Here is a 23765-nt window from a genome sequence, read left to right on the forward strand (position 1 = left end):
AACCTAACCTAACCTAACCTAACCTACTCTAACCTAACCTACTCTAACCTAACCTACTCTAACCTAACCTACTCTAACCTAACCTAACCTAACCTAACCTAACCTAAAGCAAGGAGCTGGCAACCTTGCTTAAGACTTGCCTTACAGTGCATAAAGCAATTTGCCAACCTACTGGTATTTTTGCCATAATCTTTTACAAAAAAGAGAGAGGAGAGAGAGAGAGGGAAGAGTTAAACAACCGACAGCCTACCTACAGCTTTTTTTTTGTCTAACCTAGCCTAAAGCAAGGAGCTGGCAATCTGGCTTGAGGCTTGCCTTACAGTGCATAAAGCAATTTTTGCCAACCTACACACACTAAACAAGGAGAGCCGGCAACAAATATGTACTGCCGTAAAAGAGAGAGAGATGGGTGGATGGTAATATAGTATGTGTGTGCGTGTGCGCGTATAATATGTAGCATTATTAACTAGTGTGTGTTGGCAATTTACTTACAACTAAAAAAAAATAGAGATGCCAACTTTGCTGTAAGATGAAGAGAGAGAGAGAGATTTATGGCTGGCAACAGTAATGAGCGAATGCGCCATATCGTAATTTTCCAACTCCGTATATCGTGACCTTTGTAAACCTCTCTCGGGGGAACATTGTAACACAAACAAACAAACAAAATAATAATTGTTGTTTTTAGGATGCCTGGCCCCTATAACCTCGCCAGGGTGCGTGGTGCCCAACCAAAAATGTGAAAGTTTTCTAATGGCTGCGGTTATAGATTACCGCACCTCTGTAGAGTTTCACGTGTTTTTTTTTTCCCCCCAAACTTCCATGAAACCCTACAGAGGACCTCCGTAATGCATGCAACGTGTACTAACGACTCTAGTGTTATTTGATATAGAGTTTTATTGTGAGATATAGATAAAAATAATTATGTTTATTATAATATTTTCTTGATGAAGATGGAGAATGTATGTGTGTGTGTTACAAATAAAGTTGCATGCTTATTTTTTTAGTGTGTGTGTATATGTTTTTGATGTTTCGACAGCATCTGAAACGATAAAAAAAAATTTTATTGTTAATTTTCACGTGTAAAAACAACAACAAATTTTTTTGTGCAAATTTTCTGATTGTCTCGTGCTATAGTGCAAAAAAGATATTGTAGCTGATAGCTAATGAAATTGACATTTGTAACTGATCTGAACTAGTGAAATTCGTATTGTGCTATTGTAACTGATTGTGCTAGTGCAGAAAATTTCTTATTGTGCAAGAAAAGATGTTAAAAAACTTGTTAAAACTGCTCTGTGACCCTCTCGTTCTTCACGTCGTAGGCGAAGGACTTCTCTGCAATCAGGATGACACTGCATAGGGTATCCTCGGGCAAGGCATCGTGGAACTCGCAGACGACCTTGATGTTGGTTCGATCGTTGACCACAACCTTTTTTCTCTTAGATGTGTTGATGACGGTCATGGGTCTCCGTGCTTTGAACTCGCTGGGCGTGTAGTACATGTCCACGCTTCCCTCGGTCACGCGTTTGTAAGCCGAGAACGCTTCGTAAAGTTTGAGGTAATCGTTTTTGGTCACGTCGAGGTTGTAATTCTCGCGCGGGAACACTTCGTTCCTACCGTTCTTCAGATAAACGTTCTTGATCTTGCAGTCGTCGAACTTGCTGGAATCTTTTTCCTGATTCTTGTCCCTCCCGGTCTGAAAGAGCACTACGACGAAATCTGGCATGTCGAACTGTATGTTGTTGAACTGCGTCGTCACGTCGAATTCCATGTGACTTCCCGACGCCATCTTCTGCACGCACTGGTAACCGTGAAAGTGAATCGACACCTGCGGACTTTTCAAGATCTCCGCTTTGTACTTGAGGGCGTAGTTCGTTTCGTATTCCACCACCGGCATTCTCAATTCCATGCTCCGGATGACGCACTTGGCTGCTTCGGGTAAAGTGTTGGCTATCGGCGTGGTGCCGTCCGGACCTAAAGTAGCGTATCGCATCAGTGCGTCGTTGTCGTTGGCCGCTCTTCGAAACGTAACGCGCAGTCCTCCCTTCCACATGATCTTGTAGTCCGAGAAGAAACCAGGCAGCAGACGCATGGGAAAGAGCACCGTGTGACTTCTCGTCGATATTTTGGTCCCGGCTTCGAATCCCCCGGCCTGGTAGTACGCTGCGTCCGTTTTGGATAATTTCAACGTTCCCACTGCCGTCGACGTGATGCCTGGATAGTCTATTCTGTCGATGACGGTGTTGTGTTTCCTCACCTCCACCTGCGAGAACAGGTGAGGCACGAAGTTGTCCACGAGTATCAAGTTTGTTGCTGCAGGAAACGCGTCTCCGCTTTCCTTCTTTACCACGTCGAATTGAAGGTAGAGGTCCGCTCTGTGAGGATGAACGAACCCATCGCCTACGTCCACATCGTATTCGATCTCCCTGTTCGCCTCGTTGAGATTGGCGAACGTGCGACGGTTGGGAGGGAAAGATTGCAATTCGTAACTTTCGATTTGCTCCATTCTCACTATGTATGTTATTTATTATACGTTGATCTCCACGATGGCCGTCGTAGTGGCACCTGCGAAATCCACCACGTCTCCTTTCTCGTTCGTCACCACCAACTCTATGTCGTCTATGCGGTTGCGACATACTGGAAAATAGATCGGCGAAGAGGGCGTGTAGATGATTGGTTCCATGAACTCGGAACTTGGTTTGAAAGTGGCTATGATTCCCGTCTGCTTGTGACTTCCTAACAATCCGTCCGAAGATTTCGTGATCATACCTTCGGCCACGTTACAGTGTACGTTCAGAGTCTCTATGGCCAAGAATTTAGGAATGTTGGTTGCCACGTGCTTGATGCCAGCTTCGAGTTTGGTGTCGTTCTCGAAACCTAAAAGTTCTCCCATGGTGCCCAGGTCCACGGTCTCCGTAGCGGATAGGATTTCCACTCTGTGCGTGACCGAATTTTGAGAAAGGTATGTGCCTTTGGGTAATTGAGCTTGCAAAGTGGAAAGATTGTATTGTCCTGGCGTGACGACGATGTGTTCGCTTCCGACGCTAATTTTGTTGTTGTGCTGCGTAACATTGGGTATGAGGTACATGCTGTAGAATGCACGCAGAGCCACGGATTTAGGATAGACAATGTCGTCGTGCAGCGTGAGTTTCAAGATTGAAGATTCGCTCGTGAGATGGAACACGCCCATCCTAGTGATGCTGTTTGAGGTTCCACAATGCTTTCTGGAAATCCTCGATCGTAGGGTTATTTATTTTAGAGAGAAACGCGAGCATGGAGAGGCAGAGATGACCGCAGTTCACGTCTCATAAATCTTGAATGCGTTCGTCGTTGTAGTATATGGAGGTTTTGCTTGTTTTCAGATAATGAACTAAATTTGTAGGTGGAACACCTCCGAAAGAATCGAAAATAAATGCTTTATCATTATCGTTTTTGTGGTAACATATCCAATGCGTGCCTGGATTTTCTTGGCCGTCCAAGTTGACTACTCCGCATTCTCTTCTTTTGACACTTGAAGGTAACGAGTCGGACATGAAAACTCCTCTGAAGTGTTTGATTTGTAACGGTTCGATCAGAGATTCAATGTCTCGGTTGGTGAGTGCTTTTGTTTCTTTTTTTTATATTTCTTCAAAGCATCGAGGTTGCTTTTTTGTTTTTTGGTTATACCTTTCCCCTTCTTCTCCATGGCCAGGTTGTGACGTTTCTGTTCTTCCAATTCCGCCTTGTTCTTCTTCGAGTCGATGACGGTTTTCGCGATGGCGGCACTTCCGCCGGCCAAACTTCCAACGGCCCCCAATGCTGCCAGGATGGCCGGGATGCTGAATATGAAACCTCCGATCTTTTGCTGTTTCCGCGAACGCTGCAACCTTTTCAATTGAGGTGTGCTGAGCAGCAATTTCATTCCATGTCCTTTCGACAAGCAAGAACGTTTCTTCTCGCGTTGTTTCTTGGTGAGTAACCCATCGAGGGTACCTAGATTTTTTAGATTCGAATATGGTATCTGGTACACGACACCCTTGGGCTTCATGTTGATGCTCTATGTGTTATTTTCACGGTATGTTATTTATATATATTCTGAGATTTTTTCTTGTGTAGTTTTTTTACGGTATGTTATTTATATATAAATATTCTAAGATTTTTTTTCACGGCCCCGCAGTCGCTACACAAATTCTATTACGTGCTTTGTTTTCTTGCCAAAAAGTTCCTTTGTCCCCTTGTACACGATTCGAGTTTTGTTCTCGATTAAAATAGATAGCTTCTCGTCCGATAACATATTAACATATCGATCTGGTAAAAATAAACTGTATTGTGCGTTGAGCAACAGGCGTACCTTGGGGCCATACTGGGTAGAAACGATTGAACCGGAAGTTATCGTGTAAGGTTTGTCGACTTCCAATTCCCGAATTTTTACATACTCGACTGACAAATTTAGCATTTGTTTTAATGCTTGGAGATCACTCATTTTTTCAGTTGTCATATCGAAGAAGAGAAAAATTTCAATGTGTGTGTTAGAGAAATTTAATTGTTTTTCACGAAGTGTGTTATTTATATATACCGAAGATTATTTTTTTTATGATGTGTGTTATTTATATATCAAGTTTTTTTGACACGTATATATATTATTATTTTTTTAACAGAGGAAGAAAGTTCGTGCTTCGGAAAACGCGAGGATGTGCGTAGTGATATCTTCCTTCTCCTGCATAGACTTGTACCAATCATCAGTATACTGTCTTCTTCCCTGCATCGCCTCGTACAGTTCGTCCGACCTATCGTTTAATTTTTCCCCTGCAGCCGAAAGCAGAATGTTGAGATCACCGCACCTCAGGCCGCTGATCTCCCGAAGAAGGTTCTTGAGAACCATTTCACAAGGGATGCGAAATTCCGGCATTGTTTTTGCCATGATTACAAGTTTATTAACATCTCCGTTAACTACCTTTTTGAATATTTTAGATAGTAGCTCGGGTGGTAAATCAGTTATACGAGACATGTTGTTTTTTTTACTGTATGTTATTTATATACCCCACCCCAATTTTTGTTTCGTGTTCATGGCGATGGTGGTACCCAGTGCGGCGACCCGTTCACCCAGCGATGCGTCTCTACTCACGAACCTTTCGAAAGCTGCGTGCTCTAACTTTCTGTCTGCTTCGTGACGTGCATTCAGATCCGTCTGCGTGGTGTTGTAGGCGATGTCGTGATCTTTGCATGCGGCATCCAACGCATTCACACCCTTGTCTCCTCTCTCCAATCTTTTCTCGAGTTTGGTACCCGGTCCGCAGTACTGGTAGCCAGGTAGATGCATCTCGAAAGGTAACTTGTTGATGATGTCGTTCACGAGTCCTTTTCCTTCGGCCACGTTCCAGAATTTCGGAGGCAGCGTGTTGATGATTTTGATCAGGTAACCTATGCCCTTGTCGTCGTTCACGATGAAGTTGGAAAGTTTCGTGCTGATCATGTCCACGATGCCAACCTTCTCGTTGTAGAAATTACCGTTGCCTGCATTCTCTTCGCCGGCTATCACCAACAATCGGTCCACGAGCTTCCTAACGTCGTCCACCCAAACGAATTCTTTGGGTAACGTGTTGTAGCGTTTGACGCCGCTGCCTGTTTTGACCTGGTTCCAAATCGGTTTGATGAGATTCCTGTACTTCTCGCCGCTGCTTGATTTCACCCTATTCTGCGAGGCGTCGTTGTTTTGGTACAAGGCATCCGTCATGATCAGAATTTCCTTGTAACTCTGGTAATCTTCGTCGGTGTAATCTTTCGGCTGCTTTTTGGCGACGAGTTCCCACAGTCCCACCGTACCCGGATACCTGTTCCAACTATCCTTGTCGCCTAAATTGACTTTAATGTCGTTGCCTTCGAAGGTCACCTTCGATTTCCCAATCTTCCACACCACACCGCCGCCTTCGTTGGTTTCCATGCTGGGATACAATCCGAACACTTCATCCTTGTCGAACTTCCCCGTGCTCAGGTAGTCTCGTGCCAAAGGTCCCAACTCGATTTTATCCGAAGACGACGACGTGCTGCCTATGGCTCGACGTCGTGCCGGTGCATCCTTCAGTTCGAACGGTGTCGAAGGAATGCTTGAAATAGGCGTGGGTACAGCGTAACTTTTAGCTGCAAGCGGTACGAGTTCATTGATCAAATTTTTATTTTGTTCCGTGACACTTTTAATTTCTTTACCTAGACCGCTGATGGCATCAATCACAGGTTGATCCTGACGTTTCTTCTCTTCGTAGAATCCGCGATTTTCGGATTTCCAACCTTTGAAGCGTTTCGCGAGGTAATCGCGAAGCTTGAGATTTTCGTCTTCGATTTTTCGTTTCGTCATGACGTTATTTATATACGTCGTTTCTCACAACGTTGCAACGTTTAGAAAGTCGTTGATTTTGTTTCTGTATTTTCCGTCGTTGGGTTTCCTCGTCATGTCGATCGTCACGAATCCGAAATCGTCACCGTTCCAGCAAGAAGAGCAGCCTTCCGAAAATTGATTGTAGTTCATGTCCCCGCCTACGTAGTCATCGTACGCGTGCTTGAGGTTGGTGTGATCTTGACGAAACAAACATATGAAATTAGCATTGTCGCGCACTAACTGTTTTGGAATTTTGGAAAACGTTTGAGCTAGGTAAAAACAATCCATTCCTTTGTGACGACATTGCGTGAAAAAGTTGCGAATTTCATTTTGATTTTCCAGGATGGCGTCGTCGAACACAACAACTGAATTTTCACGACAATCGTCGAGTGGTTTTATTTCCGAGGCGAACGTTGCAATGTCCAGACCATCGTACAGTTTCATCAGTTGCTGGTATTTGGATTGCTCCAAACTTTTCGAGAACACGTACAGGTGCCTGTTCTTCCAATCTAACCAATTCGGTGCGAGGAGAAAATTGTCCACGAGCAGTGTCGTTTTCCCACACCCCGAAGGACCTACGATCAGACAGCGGATGCTGTCGGGAAGCAACTTACCGTTTTTTTTCTTCGTTTGACTTTCCGGATCCGGTAGACGCTTCACCACGTTCCACGTACTCACAAGATCACTTCGTTCGCGTCGATCCAACTTTTTTCCGGAAGTCCCAGCCATTTGACAAACAATTTATTACCTTTCCTACGCAATACTTTCTCGATGAGGTACGTGTCGGGGTGTTTCGTTTTAGAGAGTTCCTCTTCGTAAAATCTTCCTTTCAAAATCTCGCCGCTACTATCTTTTATTATATACGTGTGTCGGTTTCCGGGTAGAACTCGAACCACCGTAAAAAGTTCCGTGCTCCAATTTTTTGTGAATCCCTTCTCGAAGGTGCGTTTGAATTTGCTGATCCTCACCTGGTCTCCAATTTTGTATTTAGCTTTTTTTGTCGTGGGTGTGTACTTTGGACAGTAAACTGTAGAAATTAAACGCTGCTCGTCAGATTTGGTAACGTCAACTGGCTTCATGCCTATTGTTCTGTGTACTGTATCATTATAGGTGTCAACGAGTTCCGGCAGGATGTCGACCCATTTGTAATTTCCCCGAAGCGTGAATCGTTTCCACATGTGTGTTTTCAAGGTTCGATTGAATCTTTCCACGATGCTGGCTTTGATGTGACTGAAAGTCGAATAATGTCGAATCTTGTGTTTTTGAATAAACTTTTGGAATACGGCGTTGTAAAATTCTTTACCGTTGTCCGTTTGCAGAAACCGAGGTCGTCTGCCGCCGCTTTCGCGAAAAATTAATTTGAATGCTTCCGTGACGCACGTTCCTGTTTTTGCCTTCAAAGGTAGAGCCCATGCGAATTTCGAAAACGTGTCTATGACGGTGAGAAGGTACTTGTTGCCCTTGTTCAATTTATGCACGTTTTTCAAATTGCCGCTACTCATCTCCACGAGGTCACTTTGCCAGAGGTCGTCGATGCCCTTGGTTACCACAGCCAAACGTTCGTAGTTGCGGCGTGCAGGTTTATGCAATTCTTCGACGATGGCTTGCCTAGACATTTTTTTTAGAGATTACGTTTCAAGAGAAGCACAAGCGTGATGGGATTCAAAGAGGGTGGCACTTCGCTCGTGTTTTGAATGATCAGCTTATCGCCGGCACTCACGTCGAAAACGGTGAGATCTTCGTCTTCGTGTATTTCATATATGTTGCGCGTTTCGTTCCAACGTGCCAGAGGAATGTTTCCTGCTTTCTGGACACCACGATTCGATATCAAAGTCATGGTGGGAACGCTAGCTTTTCTACCGTGAGACCAGTACGAAAATTCGTTTATCTGAATCGTGCCATCGAGGAGAAACTTGTAGTACGGATGATAAGGATGTAACATGTACAGTTTGTTACCTTCGACGAATGTGGAGATTCTCTGTTGATTGGGTACGCTGTTGATTTCGATGGCTTGCAGAGAATGCAGTTTAGCGAATTTAGTATCGACGCTAACGAGGTTGCTGTGAACTTGTCCGAGTTTATTTTCGATGGGCAGCAAATGCTCGACTATGGTATCCGTTACGGCAGAAAACGACGGTTTGATTTTCACTTCCACGTTCAACTGCTTGTAGCTTTCGTTCTTGCAACTTGGCACCGAAAGAGGCCAGCGTTGATTCCTGCGTGGATTCCAGCACTCCAACTTGATCTCTGATGTTGACGACGATGTTCTGAAGGTTCTCGATTTGATTCAATTTCGAGCTCTTCTCGGTAAGATCGTTCACGATGCTTCGCATCTCTGTAAACTGCGTGTGAAGGTCGGCGACGCTCTGCGAAGTGGGCAGCGTCGACACCAGCGAACTAATTTCGTCTCGAATCTGTTCCACGTTCGCCGTTTCCGTTTCTAGTCGTTTCAGCATTCGAGATATGTTTCTTTTCAAAGCATGCAATTCTTTGGAGGTGGGGAGATTGGCCACTTTACTCTCGAGATCGCTCAATGAACTTTTGATGTCGCTCGAATCGGATAGTGCCGTCACCGCCGTTTTCAATTTTTCCAAATCTTCGCTCGAAGGCACGCTCGTCCGTAACGATTCCAAGTCACCCTGTATGTTGTCCAGTACATGATGAAAATGAGCGAGATTCGTTTCGACGTTCAAATTTTCTAAATATTCGATCTTCTGCTGAACCGTGCTTAACGTGTCTTGAATGCTCGTCAACGCTCTCGCTTCAGCGTGAATATTTTTAATTTCTTCGTTGATCAATTCCAAGGACGCCTGAAGCGTAGCGATGGTGGTTTGAATGTGTTCGAAATCTCGATACGCCTCCAATTGAATTTTTATGTTCGCGACGCTTTTACCGATGACCTGCAGTTCGTCCGACGATGGTAGGTTCGTCATGGTATCTTCCAAAGTCTGTAACTTGGATTTAATTTCTTCCAACGTGCTGGTGAATTCTTCTTGTAATTTGGAAACGACGACATGCAAGCGTTCTGCGTCTATATCGCTCACGGCGGTTTGAAGTTCAGAGAAATTCTTTTCTATTGCGGAAGTTCGTTCTTCGATTTCGAGTTTCAATTTTTCCAAATCTTCATTTTTCGATTGAAATTGCTGTAATTTGGCCAAATCATTTTGAAGCGAATCCACGCTCAACTGTATATTTTGAACGTTGTCGTAAGAAGGTACGTCGACATAATTTTTTATCAGCGTTTTCAGTTCGGAATCGATTTTCAGAATGGGGTCGAGACATTGCGTTTGGAGCGTAGCGATTTCCGACTCTAAACTTTTGTTTAAGGTTTCCTGCAAAGCGATCAAATCGGTCCTCAACTTCTTAACTCGAATGTCCAACATGAGAATCTCTTCTGCGTGGTCCACACGCTTGGTGTTGCCGAAAATGTCGTTAGGCATTTTTGGTTAACGGTTATTTATAATAGGATAGACGATTCGTAATTCTACAAAAAGAGGAATGAGTTTGTCGTAATCTCCGAGAAGTTCCACGTACAGGTAATCTCCTGCAGAAACATCGTACGTAATGTTAGAAAGCATCTTGTCGTGCTTGATTCGAAAAATATTCTTGCCGGTAGATATTTTGATTTCGCCTGCGTTTTCCGGATTCACGGTGATTTGAAGTTTCCCGTCGATCGGAATTTCGTAAAAATGTAAATTGTTGTTGAAAATGTAAAAAGTTTTGCCGACGTCTTCATCCAATTTCGTCCAAATGCTGTTGAGGTGAATGATCAACAGACCGTTGAGTTTAGGTAACACGGAAGGTAAGACTTCATGATCTGGTATGGACGGTGCAGTTTCCATGATGATCTGTTTTTTGAAACCGAACACGTTCATAGGCATGCTGGTTATTTAAGGATACGGTCAAAGTTTTATTTTGTAATGACAGTCAAAGTGTTTTTTTTTTTACTGAGTAACAAAATGATTTTTTTTGTTTTGTTTTGTTTTTATGAATTTTCTGTTGAAGATGGGCATATGTTGCAGGTTTTGCTTTCTGCTAAGCGATAGTGCCCCCACGGTAGTGTGTGAATTCCGCACTTCAGGATGCACCTCTTATCATCGTGCGCATCCAAAGCAATCTTCCTGACAATGTTGGTTGTCAATTTATGGTTGACGCTCTGGATTCGATACTCTTTTCGTAGAACAGGTGAGCGAGTTTTCAGGCATTCAACATAATCCTCGAATGCGAGATGCTTTTGTACAACCTGCCTACCTACACCCTTGGCCTTCTTGGTGACAGACCCCTCGGCCCGAATTGCATAGGCTTTGGCCCGAAGTCCAGCAAACTCAAGAATAACATCCCCGTCCTTCTCGTCCTTGAGTTTACCGGGCACTTTTTTGTTTCGGGGCAGGATGCCGTACTGGTTCGGCTGGGGATAGCCCGATGTGTCGAAAAGCTCGATGAAAGGTGGAATCGACGCTATATCCTTATATGCATCAACTGTGCGAACATGGTAGACCAAGCTGTCCGTATCTGTATATAAAAGAGAAATGCCACGATCATAATGTTTGCACATTGTACCATAATGTGTCTCAAACATATGCAACTTGCTCAAGTCCAGAATAGTAGCACCAACATAGATTGGCTTGTTTAGGTGCACCACAGGTTTATCCATGTGGACCAGAGCCAACTGCTCATTATAAATAGTCCTTGATTTAAACAACGGGCTTGCAACCAGCTTACGACATCGCTTCGCATTGGTAACCAGCCTAACGTCCACGCGATTTCTCACGTTCTCCATCGTTTTACCGAACACAGCATTGTTCATCAGCTTGAAGAAGTTTTTGTCAAGCTCCGAGGTTGCAGCGATGCGGTGTTCGGTATTGGCTTTGATGTAGGGTACTAACCAGTTACTGTGCTCGAACCTGAGGATGCGATGAATTTTACCAATTGTAACACCTTGCCTCATCAACCAAGCAAGATTCAGGTAATGTAGCACATACCTCTCTTTGGGCTCAACATCCATGATAAGCTTGGGTTGATTCGAGTTAGGTAAACGCTTAAATTCTGGAGCAGGTGGTAACTCGCTGAATACATCATGGAGGTTCTCAGAGAATTTGATGTCCACCTCGGCAAAATATCCGTATGTACAATCTTCGAAATTTTTCATGTCGAAATCCGAAGGATTAACCCACTCGAATCCCTTGTACGGAAGTTTCTGCATCATGGAAAATCCATACAGGTTGTTTACATCTGTGTGGAGGATGTAGCTTGTTGTTTTAGAGGGATCGTAACCGGTGGCCATGTATTGATTGTTAGCACGTGCATAGCGTTGCGTCACCTGGACCATACCGCCTCGGATGCCTCGTTCCAAAAAAAGTAACTTTTCCACATCATTAAGAAGCTGGAGTTTAATCCTGGTCGTGAGCAGCATGGCCGACCATGCCAGTCCGGGGAGGCTGTAGAAGTAGGCAGAGTCTAGGTGGTAGATGTTTATTGCTGTCGCGCGAAACGCCTGCAAAACGTCCGCGAGGAGCGTCACGTCAAGCTTTAAATATGCGTCGTGATAATCCCCAAAATTTCGACAACCTAACTCTTTCCACATGGACTGGGCGTGCTGGTATTCCTCATCTGTTATGTTAGAGCCTCTCAGCTGACTGTAGAATTTATCCTGTGGAGGGAGCGATGTTTCCTTGAACTTGTCGGGGTCCGTTACGTACTCGTAGGGGTAGACCCCCTTACGTCTGATGAGCCCAACATCCAAGTTTGGAAAACTAGCTGCAGTGATAGTCAGCTGCTCGTCCCTAAGCTTGCCTGCAAGAGCATCAAGGCTTGCATGGAGGAAACGCAGCGAGTCAAGAAACCGAAGCTCGATAGTTGCTTCCAATTCGGGGATAGACACCCACTTACTCACGCTAATGTAGCGCTCCTCGTTCTGTGCTAAGACCCTGATACGACTATCATCGTAGCCGAGATGGGGTACCAAGTGATGAAAATCGTATCCCGAGCCGTTGTGAAAGAAGATGGGAATAAAGCGCGGGTCCCTAGCTTTTAAGTTGCACGTGTTGCACCACGGACCGATGTAGCTACCAGTACCATAATGGTCGTGGTGGTGCACTTTACTGTTATCGTCGGAGAAGACCAAGTTGCAAACAGGGCAGTTGGTTGCCTCCTCGTGCCTACGCTTATTCTTAGGAGAAAGTCGTCGCATGCGCTTGGGGGACAGCAACACTTTTCCTATTTTTTGGGCCTCCTCTACCATCCTCTGCAAGAAGTGCTTGACCGGGTCGGGACCGCGATAGACATACGGCTCGGGGGCAACACGTCGGTCTCGCCACACCACAACGTAGGCGTAACTCGAGGCCTCGTGGAGTTGGTAAGGGGTGGTGGAAGAAACTTCGGGATCGGGATAGCAGGTGGAGAGGGGTTCGAGGAAGGCTTCGAAGTCTGCTACAATGATGGCAGGATGCTTTGCCATGGCGCTATGCATGCTAAATTTTTCTGTCGCATCAGGATTGGGTAGAATAGTTCGTGCAGGTTTGTTGGTACTGCAGTATAGCATGTGGCGAGCGAGCTTCTCGGCAGCGATGTTTTCTCCTTGTAAGCTCTGGTGTTTTTGTTGTTGGTTGTCAAAAGTGATCAGACACCTTCGACAAACTTCTATGCTACCATGATGCTTGCTTTTTTGACTCGACATCAACCGGGAGAGCGAGCGAATGAGGGTGTAGTGGTGTTGTGTCTCATTCTTCATGAGCAGGAGGTTGATTTCTCGTACCTCGTTGTTGTTGCTCACGTTGCTCACCCGGATGGGGTGGACCTCATTTTTGTTCTCGGTGAGACCGTAAACGTTTATGGCTAATTGTAAGTTGCGAGCACGTGCCTCAAACTTGCCAACATCCGAAAGCGCCACCGGGTAGTCGATTCCCACCATTGCATCCTCCAACTCCGACTCGTACTGCTCGTAGTGGCCAACGCGACGCGGTTGATTTTTCCAGTCGACGGGGTGCAACGCTGCTAGCACCGACCAGACGAAGCACTTGTTATCCCTGTTCTGAATATTCAGAACAGCCTTCTTTGCTGCAACATCTGGTGGTAGAGGGACGTAACTAGACCCGGACATTAGTGCAAACTGACTAAAAGTAACACACAATTTATGGGGTTCTCCACACAGCGAACCGCCCGAGCCTGTGGCCTCGTGCTCCTCCTGTTTAACAAGCAGCTCTTCGGTAAACTTGTCGTAAATTTCCCCAATGCTGTCACCATCCGCCAGATGCAGCGTTTTTGCTTTCGTTGCATGAAAGAAAGTGTATCTTTCATCGGTCGGCTTCTTGTATGTGCAACATAGCGTACCGTAGAATTTAGTGGAGGAGTGCGTAGCCAGTGCATTACTAAGAATAGAAACTATCTCTGCTCGCTTCTCCTCTAAAAAGCTACGAACATCGCAAGAGCCGTCCGACAATAGGACATAATCTTCTAATATTCCTCCGAAAGCAGACCGGTCTGCTTTCATCGCAGGCTTGACGCGTTTGGCGGGTGGTGGCGAGTCGGCTACCGCTTTCCTCTTGGTCGAGCTGGTCGACGGTTGTAGAACAGGTGCTCCGACGACGACTTTGCATGTTGTGATATGCCTTTTCAGATGACCAATAGTAATATGTTTGTCGCACCTGGGACATGGTTCGGTGGCAGCCAAATGCTTGCCTGGCACGCAGGTGCGACAATGTCTTGCAAAATGTTGGCTTGACATGGTTCTCTTGCACACAGGGCAACTTTTCATGGAGCGCATTTTTTTCCTTTTTTTCGGGGTATGTTTATTTATATGTGATCTGTTGGTGGTAGAGTGTTTACAAAAAAAAATGCCTTACGAGAAAAATTTTGTAGGCTAATTCTAATTAGTGTTAGTTAGAGGGGTTTATTTATATATGGGTGGCGTTGTTTTCCTCAAATATGTAGAGGAAGCTCGCTTGTGTGATCTCCCGTTACATGTCCGCCTCCCGCCCCACTTCCCCTAGTTGTTATAAAATAGTGACGGAAGTGTGTACATGTTTCTTTTCTCCCCGTCTTTTTTTTTTTTTTTTTGTTTTATGAATAGAAGCAGGAAACTTGGTTCTGGCGGCATCAGTGATGGGTAATGTGAAAGTCTGTGACGGTCTAATGTTAATGCCCTCAAGCTTCTAGTTTTATTAGTCGAGGAGTAATATGTAGGTTAACAACGTGGACTAGTAGAAATCCGCTCTGTCAGCATGAAATTCCATCATTATTGTTAGCTTTTAAAACAACAGGAAGTACATCCGCCACTGTGAATAGCCAGAAATGCTGCCCCTCCCAGTCATCCATCTCTCTTACAATAGCGTATGTGTGTTGGCAACTCTCTCTAGTTGCAGGTTTTTTTTTTTTAGTTAACTCGTAATCCCCGTCAAAAACTACAGTAACATCATAATATCATATTGCACAGAAGAGGGAGGACATCGCCCACCACCGTTGCCAGCCATAAATCTCTCTCTCTCTCTCTTCATCTTACAGCAAAGTTGGCATCTCTATTTTTTTTTAGTTGTAAGTAAATTGCCAACACACACTAGTTAATAATGCTACATATTATACGCGCACACGCACACACATACTATATTACCATCCACCCATCTCTCTCTCTTTTACGGCAGTACATATTTGTTGCCGGCTCTCCTTGTTTAGTGTGTGTAGGTTGGCAAAAATTGCTTTATGCACTGTAAGGCAAGCCTCAAGCCAGATTGCCAGCTCCTTGCTTTAGGCTAGGTTAGACAAAAAAAAAGCTGTAGGTAGGCTGTCGGTTGTTTAACTCTTCCCTCTCTCTCTCTCCTCTCTCTTTTTTGTAAAAGATTATGGCAAAAATACCAGTAGGTTGGCAAATTGCTTTATGCACTGTAAGGCAAGTCTTAAGCAAGGTTGCCAGCTCCTTGCTTTAGGTTAGGTTAGGTTAGGTTAGGTTAGGTTAGGTTAGGTTAGAGTAGGTTAGGTTAGAGTAGGTTAGGTTAGAGTAGGTTAGGTTAGAGTAGGTTAGGTTAGGTTAGAGTAGGTTTAGTTTAGGTTAGGTTAGGTTAGGTTAGGTTAGAGTAGGTTAGGTTAGAGTAGGTTAGGTTAGAGTAGGTTAGGTTAGGTTAGGTTAGGTTAGGTTAGAGTAGGTTAGGTTAGGTTGGGTTAGGTTAGGTTAGGTTAGGGTGGGTGTTGGCAGCTGTCGGTTGTTTAACTCTTCCCTCTCTCTCTCTCTCTCTCTCTCTCTCTCTCTCTCTCTCTCTCTCTCTCTCTCTCTCTCCTCTCTCTTTTTTTTTTGTAAAAAGCTATGGCAAAAGTACCAGTAGGTTGGCAACCTTGCTTTATGCACTGTAAGGCAAGTCTTAAGTAAGGTTGCCAGCTTCTTGCTTTAGGTTAGGTTAGACCAAAAACCTTGGTGATTTTTTTCGAGTAAGATGTTGGTAATACTGTATCCGAAAATAGGGGGGGGGTTTATGCCTTACAAGAGCAAACCATTAAAGCAAGCCCCACCAAGCTTTACTTTCGGGTGTAGTGTTGGCAACACTGCGAGAAAAAAATTGCCAGCTCCTTGCTTTAGGTTAGGTTAGACCAAAAACCTTGGTGATTTTTTCGAGTAAGGTGTTGACAACACTGCGAGAAAAAGGTTGCCAGCTCCTTGCTTTAGGCTAGGTTAGACCCAAAAAAAACCTTGGTGATTTTTTCAAGTAAGGGGCTGGCAACACTGCCAGAAAATGAAGCTCATGCCTTACAAGAGAAATCCATTAAGGCGAGCTCCACCGAGCTCCAATTGGTGTTTGTCAATTCTCTATTTGGGTCTACTTGAATTGTCAGGTTATGGGGACCAAGTTTAGAGATCTCAGCATTTAGTTTTGCAGGTTCTTGGAAGTTGGGTGTGACTCACACCAGACTCTACATTCAGAGAACTCAATGCATCATATCGATTGGTGCACCAGAATGCATCGATTGATGAACTAAAGTGTGTTTTATGGCTTCTTCAAAGAATCAGATTCACATTTGATGCATTTGGGTGCATTTTTGTATGTCGTGAAAGAAACACCAAAGTGTATCATTTGATTCAAGTGAGGATTTATTTCAGTCGAGATGCACTTCAGTGCATCAGTTGATGCCTTTTGATGCACCTTGATGCGTTTTGATGCACCTTCCTGCATCTTTTTTGATGATGCAGGATGGTGCATCAAGGAACATCAACTGATGCATTGAAGTGCCTTTCGACTGAAATAAATCCTCACTTGAACCAAATGATGCATTTTGGTGTTTCTTTCACGACATACAAAAATGCACCCAAATGCATCAAATGTGAATCTGATTCTTTAAGAAGCCATAAAACACACTTTAGTTCATCAATCGATGCATTCTGATGCATCAATCGATATGATGCATTTAGTTTTCTGTGTGTACGTACTCTCCGCTTTTCCAATTTCAGCCCCCCCCCCTTTCTCTCCAGAAAAATATCCTGGGTGTGCGCAACCTTTAAATAGACGATAATCACATGATTGTTAACCAGAACCAAGTTATTATTAGTAATCGTCCATATTTGTTCAAGGTTGCCAAATAATTTGGTCAGAAATCAAATTCAGTAAAGATTACCAAATTTATTGTTCATGTCTACCAGAAAGCTTAACCAAAACTGTTTCGTTAATTCAAATTAATAAGCTTTATCCGTATAAAGCCCTAGTCTCTTTGTAAAAATAAAGTACTCTATAGAATTGTCACTTTGTGCAATTAAGTAAGGGCACACAATCTACATAACACCCTCCCCAAAATAACTAGCAACACCATACCCGCAAGTCCGAACAATGGAATTCGCGGCTAATCGGGACCTAACCACTGTGTACCGTGTATCGAACCCGGAACTCATTGATTACAAGGCGACGACGTTACAACTTGGCCGAATTCAATTCAGGTCAGGGAGAGAAAATGAGAAAGCGTAATAGAGTTATGGACCGTATAAAGTGTTTCAATTCGGTCTCGGAACCTTATTTTCCGGATCAATTTAAATACGGTGCAAGTTCGGTATCGAACAATACGCAACTTGGACCGAATTTAAATTGTGCGTGAAAAAAGGGTTCTGGTCTTGTTACAGAACTCAATAGAACTCATGGGTTCTTTAACAACCCTTTTTCTACCACTTGGATTTAATAGCGAGGATGAGGATGAATCCTGAACTGATTCAGAAATCGACAATGAACAAACACAGGTCATGCCTTATTCGGGTCTAGGGACTTCTAGCTTCTTCCTCGCACGTTACTATGACATCTCCTAAACATGGCATTCGCTCGATTATTAGTATAATAGATACAGAGTTGGATACACTCTCAGGAGGATGGCTTTCAATCTAGTAAATCGTGAGGTTATGTCTCCAGGTAATGAATAGTTATTCCCAGGTGCCCTTCTCCCACGTAAATGTGAGGATCGTTTGATCGTCCTGTGAGAGGACTATATTTAACCTCCAATCCGGAGCGCCCCTGAGCGCCCATTGTTGGAGGCCGGGGAAATGGGACTCTTGCCTTCCAGACTCTCCAGTTTCCTCTTGCTATTCTTGGCCACTGGACGCCAGACACTCATTTGGGACGTACATTGACTTCACTCTTCAGTCAATTTGCTACTGAAATACAATACTGCAGGGCCGCAAAGGGGTGTCTGGTTTCACTTAGGCGCCGGACTTTGCGCTCGGGCTTTCAAGCAGTGTTGCCAGCTGCTGCGTAAAGTTCTAGAAAAGCCATCGCGTATTTCGGCCATGGTTTGTGCATGTTACCGCTATGAGTCCGCAGGCGTGGTTGAAGGTCTTAGTTTTTTCTAAAGAATAAAAAGCGGAATATCAGGTCTTTTCAATGGCCGCCGACGTCAGTAGTGAGTAGTTAGCACAGAGCGCTACGGCGACAGGGGTCCGGAGTTCGAATCCCGGCCTTTTGACTTGCCCCTTCATCAGTTTTATATCATCACTCAACCTCATCTTCGCAATTAGCCAAATGTTGCAGAAAAACGAAGTAAAATAAAACAAACCAATCAATCAATCCAATAGCTACTCAGGCAAGCTTCCGTGGCGGCTCCAGGTTCGAGCCCTGGTTGTGCACATCCAATCATCTGTTCATAATTCATCCTCATCTTCGTGATTAACCCAAGAGGTAGAAAAGCGACGTAAAGGAAGGGAAAAACTAACCACTCTTGTTCAATTCAGATCGTATAATTAATGTTCATTATTATTTTATTATATGAACTAAATATCTTAATTTGAAACTGTATGTACTTGTAAAAAGGAGTAAAAAAGTGTATTTGTACAGAGAATTCTCTCATTTAAGATTGAGAGGGTCTATTGCTTACAAGGTTCCTAAATATGAAACAAGACGCAGTTGCCAGCTCTCAATAAATTGTAATGACGGTGGTTCGTTCTTAGAGATAATTCAAATAGTAATCTGTAGTGCAATATAAGACGTGGTGCTGTATCTGGCCTTTACTTGAGTTTTAAGTCAACTTTATGCACAGATATGCTAATCGGGACTGGAGCTGTACAATCCAAAGTGGTCTCATCTGTGTGGTCTTCCTCACTTGCGCGTCACTTGCAAACTAACATTTCCACCGGGTATCGAACCTAGAGAGCCCCCTTGATTACGAGGTGTCGAAGTTATCACTGCGTGCCTTTGCTGTGCTTAGCACAAGTAATGCTAGTAAGAAGCATTAATCACCGCGTTGATAGCTGAGTGGTCGACTCACCTCTGCACCGAAGGTTGTGGGGTCAAGTCTTGTCCCGGACATGGATGTTTTCTTCCGTATGGGCCATTGTCAGTTTCATCCTGTGTACTCACACCAGTTTTTCTAAAGCTGTCGCCTTGTATCAAGGGGGAGGAGAATGATCCACAACGGTTCTAAACCACACATACACTTAAAAGCAAGCTTCGTCATTCATCCTCATCGAGGTTCTATGTCAAATTCTCTCTTTCACATTTTCTTTCTCTCTATCTATGTTTTCAATTTTCCCCGTTATCACGTCTTCTTTCCCTCTTTTAACCTTTCTTTTGCCCTCTTTGCAGCCTCTAACCTTTCTTTTGCCCTGTTTGCAGCCTTTAACCTTTCTTTTGCCCTGTTTGCAGCCTTTAACCTTTCTTTTGCCCTGTTTGCAGCCTTTAACCTTTCTTTTGCCCTGTTTGCAGCCTTTAACCTTTCTTTTGCCCTCTTTGCAGCCTTTAACCTTTCTTTTGCCCTCTTTGCAGCCTTTAACCTTTCTTTTGCCCTCCTTGCAGCCTTTAACCTTTCTTTTGCCCAGTTTGCAGCCTTTAACCTTTCTTTTGCCCTGTTTGCAGCCTTTAACCTTTCTTTTGCCCTCTTTTCAGCTTTAACCTTTCTTTTGCCCTCTTTGCAGCTTTAACCTTTCTTTTGCCCTCTTTGCAGCCTAAAGATGCCGAAACGCGGCAGAAAAAAGAAACTACAGACGACCCCTGAGTTGGAAACACTGAGAACGATCTCGAATGTATCGTCCCCTTGTGTGTGTCGGAGTGTTTGCTTCGCTGGAGATGTCCGCATCCTTCAACATCCTTCCTCGTTCTCTGTTTACCTGACGGACGGCATCCCGTCTTAATCTCGAGATGCGTGTGTCCCTCGCTCCGTTCGACCTTCCAGCGTATTTACTTGCATTGTTGTTTCGGAGCCGGAACAGAATCCTCAGAGAGCTTTCTGGCAACACTCTGTCGATGCTCAAAGGAAGGCGAAAACCTTGTCCAAGCACGGAGTGGTTCTGACATTCAAGAAAGATACTCAAAGGGATCTTACTTTGCGCCCCTCAAATGTCTACAACTGGATACGGTATCCCCTCGTAGCCATCAATCTAAATTATATCCCTCTGTAAACTTGTCCAATAATTGAAGCATTGGCAAAGGGAGGAACAGTACAGGAGAGATACAAATATTAATCTGATGTTCGAAAGTTAATATCGAATATTATATGAGGGTCAGTCAATAATTATCCGCACATTTGGTGTAATTTTCTTTATTTAGTAGAAAACAGCCGTGGTCTGGTTTTGGATATGTTATTCAGCAATGATATCTGAGCTAGAAACTATTTAAGAAGATTCTGAAGCAATTTAGCCAGGTCTAAGTGCAAATTGATTGATTTTGTTTATTTTACTTCGCGTTTTGTGCCTCTTGGCTAATTTGCGAAGATGGGGATGAGTGATGAAATGATGAAATTGATGAATTGACATTCACAAACAACCAAGCTCGAGCGGGATTCGAACCCTGGACCCTTGGCGTCGCAGTGCGATGTGCTAACCACTCGGCCACAGGGTCCGGCTAAGTGCAAATGGCCTGGACTATTTACGTTCGCCGTACTGCCTTCTGCTTAGTGTGTGCATTTGTTGCTTTAGCGCATATTTCACCTTCATTGCTCATTTTCTTTCTGGAAACTAGAGAGAGGAAGAGATCGTTTTGAGTTCTTCAAGACCATACTCTCTAGCTTCATCCTTCCGAAATTGCAACAGAATTTTTAAAAATATCGCTTTTCAAAATGTAACATACTATGATATATACGGATTTATTAAATTCTGGGGGCAGAGATTGGAGTTAGCAGAATTTTCAAAATGGTGTCCTAATGGTACATTTAGCACACAAAATACCACAAATCAAACTGGTTGTGTTTTAGGCAGGCTATTGGAGTTGTGTGGATAAATAACTTGAGGCGGTTGTAGTGACTCTATGTTTCTTTCTTTTATCTTTCTGTCTTACTATTTTGTTTCTATTTTTGATTTTCTATTTTTGTTTCTCTCCTGTTTTTATTTACCTACTTTTGTTTCTTTTTCCCTCTTTCTTTCAATTTCTGTTTCTTCCTTTCCCTCTTTCATCTTTCCTTTATTTGTTTCTTTCCTTCACTATTTCTTTTCTGTTTATTCTCTCCTATTTATTTCTCTTTTCATTCCTCTTTACCTTTGTTTCTTTCTTTCTGTTTCTTTGTCTCCTATTTCTTTCTTTTCATCTCTCTCATTCTCTTTGTTTCTCAATTTCTGTCTCGTTCTCTATTTCCATTTCTTTGTTTCTTTCCATTTCTAGGTTCTTCTCTTTGTTTCTTTCTATTTCTATCTTCTTCTCTTTGTTTCTCTCTTCTATTTCTTTCCATTTTCATTTCTCTTTCTGTTTGTCTTTCTCCTATTCCTATTTCTATCTCGTTTCATCTCTCTTGGTTTGTTTCTCTATCTGTTTATGCCCTGTTTTTCTTTCTCTCTTTTTGTTTCTTTCTCTTCTATTTCCCCTTTTCCAATATATTTCTCTTTGTCTCTTTCTCCCCTCTCTCTGCCCCTGTGTGTGTGCGCGTGTGCGAACGTGATCCGATTAGCTTCTGTACAAAAAAACAAGACCCAGAGAAAATAGATTGCGAAAATCATGTTGGAAGTAAGTTTCCTCCCACAGGGAACCAAAGTTTTTCGAGTGTTCTCGACGCCACAGTGGAACGTTGAAAACCGTCGTTTGTTGAGGTCAGTTTCAATGAGCGCAGCCTCTCATCATCGCAAGGTTGGCAGCGGTCGATAACTCCTCTCGCAAAATAGCCCAGCCCTTCTCCCCAAGCTCCGGTAAAACAAGTGCAGTTTCCCTACAATTCACCCGCCCATTGTTCCACGTCGAATGGGATCCTCTTGTGGATGGCTCGGAGCAATTCATCAACGCGTTCCTAGTTTAAACAGTTCGAGGGCTTCGTATCCTACATCGCGGGGGTGCCTGGATGTGAACCATCTCAGTAATCGAGTCGAGTCTGTAATATCTAACGCTTCGAATCTGCCCAGTTGACCACTTCTGTTCAGATGGAGATTTGAAAATGTCTTTGTCTGCTGCCATGGGAATTTTCTCGAGTAAATGTCTTAGAATCGCCAATCAAATTCAGTATTTCAGTGTTTTCTACATTTCCCTCTTTTTCTCCCTCCGTCTCTTCTTCATTCAATCTGCATTTCTGACAGAGAAATTTTGTCCTTTGTTTCTTTACCAATGTATTTCTCTTTCTTTTTTCTTCGCTGCGGAGTCCTTGTCACAGGCAGCTATGACCCCGGGTTCGAATCACGGTCTGCGCATGGGTGTTCTTTGGGAGTGTCCATTCATCATATCATCACTCATCACCGTGGCGATTAGCCAAAAGTGGCAGAAAAGCGACGCTAAATAACAAGAATCTGTTTATCTCTTTTCCCAATTATGCATTTCTTCATATTCTCGCACTACAATCTCCTGTTCATCTCTCTCTCTCTATCTCTGTTTCTTTCCAAAGTTGAAAGTTGAAAATAATTATTTTTGTACAGCGTTGAATATGTTTTATGTTATTCTTTTTCTCCAAGTGCTGTATAAATGATGTAATAATTGGAATTTTGCCGTTGCTATGGTGACGAAAGTTCACAGCCATGTAACAGCTGTGACGAGACCGAATAGAGTCAAAAGTCAATCGCATCTTGCAGCATTGTTTTATTTCTGTTACGTAACCTACAGAAGTAATATCTTGCATTCGCGTTTCCTTTCAAGACATTTATGAATTAATGGATTATAATCATCGAACAACTTCACCCACAATTCATTGCTCGAAATCATGCCCGCCGCCATATTTCCGGCAAAGATATCATATCCTGCATTGTAATCATGCTGGGTAAACTTTGTGCGTGAGGTCTATTTGTACCTTTTCCGAAGCCCTATAGCAACTGTAAAAAGTGTGCAAATGCGTGTGGAAGAAAACATTTACATATAGTTAGAATTTCCAAACATCATTACGTTCGCAGCAAGCATTTTGTAGGTTGCAATAAACCTGCACCTAAAAATACAGATCCTGTACCAGTTTGATATTTGTTCAAATTAACGGGTAATTTTTATTCATTTCAGGTAATATTATTTCATTTTACCATTGCAATATCTTAACATTCGATGTGTTGTTTTAGTTCTCGGTACCTATTCGTTTCACGGATACAGGAAAATGTTTAGCAGCTAATGTCGAAACTATGTTAAGCGATTTCTGCTCATTCTAATGATTACGCATACCTGTTGCCCTGTCGATTTAATATAAAGGTAAAGGGTGACTGCTTGTATAGTTTTACTAGTTAGAATGTAGAATTGTTGTTTCTTTTTTTCTGTTGGCCGGACTCATCATGCGCATTCAACTGTTTCTTCCCAGAGTGCATGCACTACGTCATGACGTGTATTCAGTGCAGTCACAATTTTTTTAGATGTAAAGGAACTAATTAATAACAAGCTGAAATTTGGTATATAACATCTTTGTAACATTGATAACAACATACCAAAAGTCCCTGGCGATCACCCGTACGCTAAGACCGCCATATTGATAAATGGCGGACAATGAAAGTTTTCACGAAATAACGTAACTACGTATAATTCATAACCAGCTGAAATTTAGTGCATAGCTTCTTTATAACATTAATAATAACATATCAAAAGCACCC

The 23765-nt window shown here is 43.3% G+C and overlaps 1 protein-coding gene across 4 annotated transcripts in view; it reads left to right on the top strand.

The window, feature by feature from the left end:
- Positions 1-23765, top strand: part of Pde8 (phosphodiesterase 8) — a 406334-nt gene that overhangs the window by 194778 nt on the left and 187791 nt on the right. The window lies entirely within an intron of this gene.

Source organism: Lepisma saccharinum, chromosome 11, assembly GCF_977018435.1.
Source record: "Lepisma saccharinum chromosome 11, izLepSacc3.1, whole genome shotgun sequence".
Lineage (NCBI taxonomy): Eukaryota > Metazoa > Arthropoda > Insecta > Zygentoma > Lepismatidae > Lepisma > Lepisma saccharinum.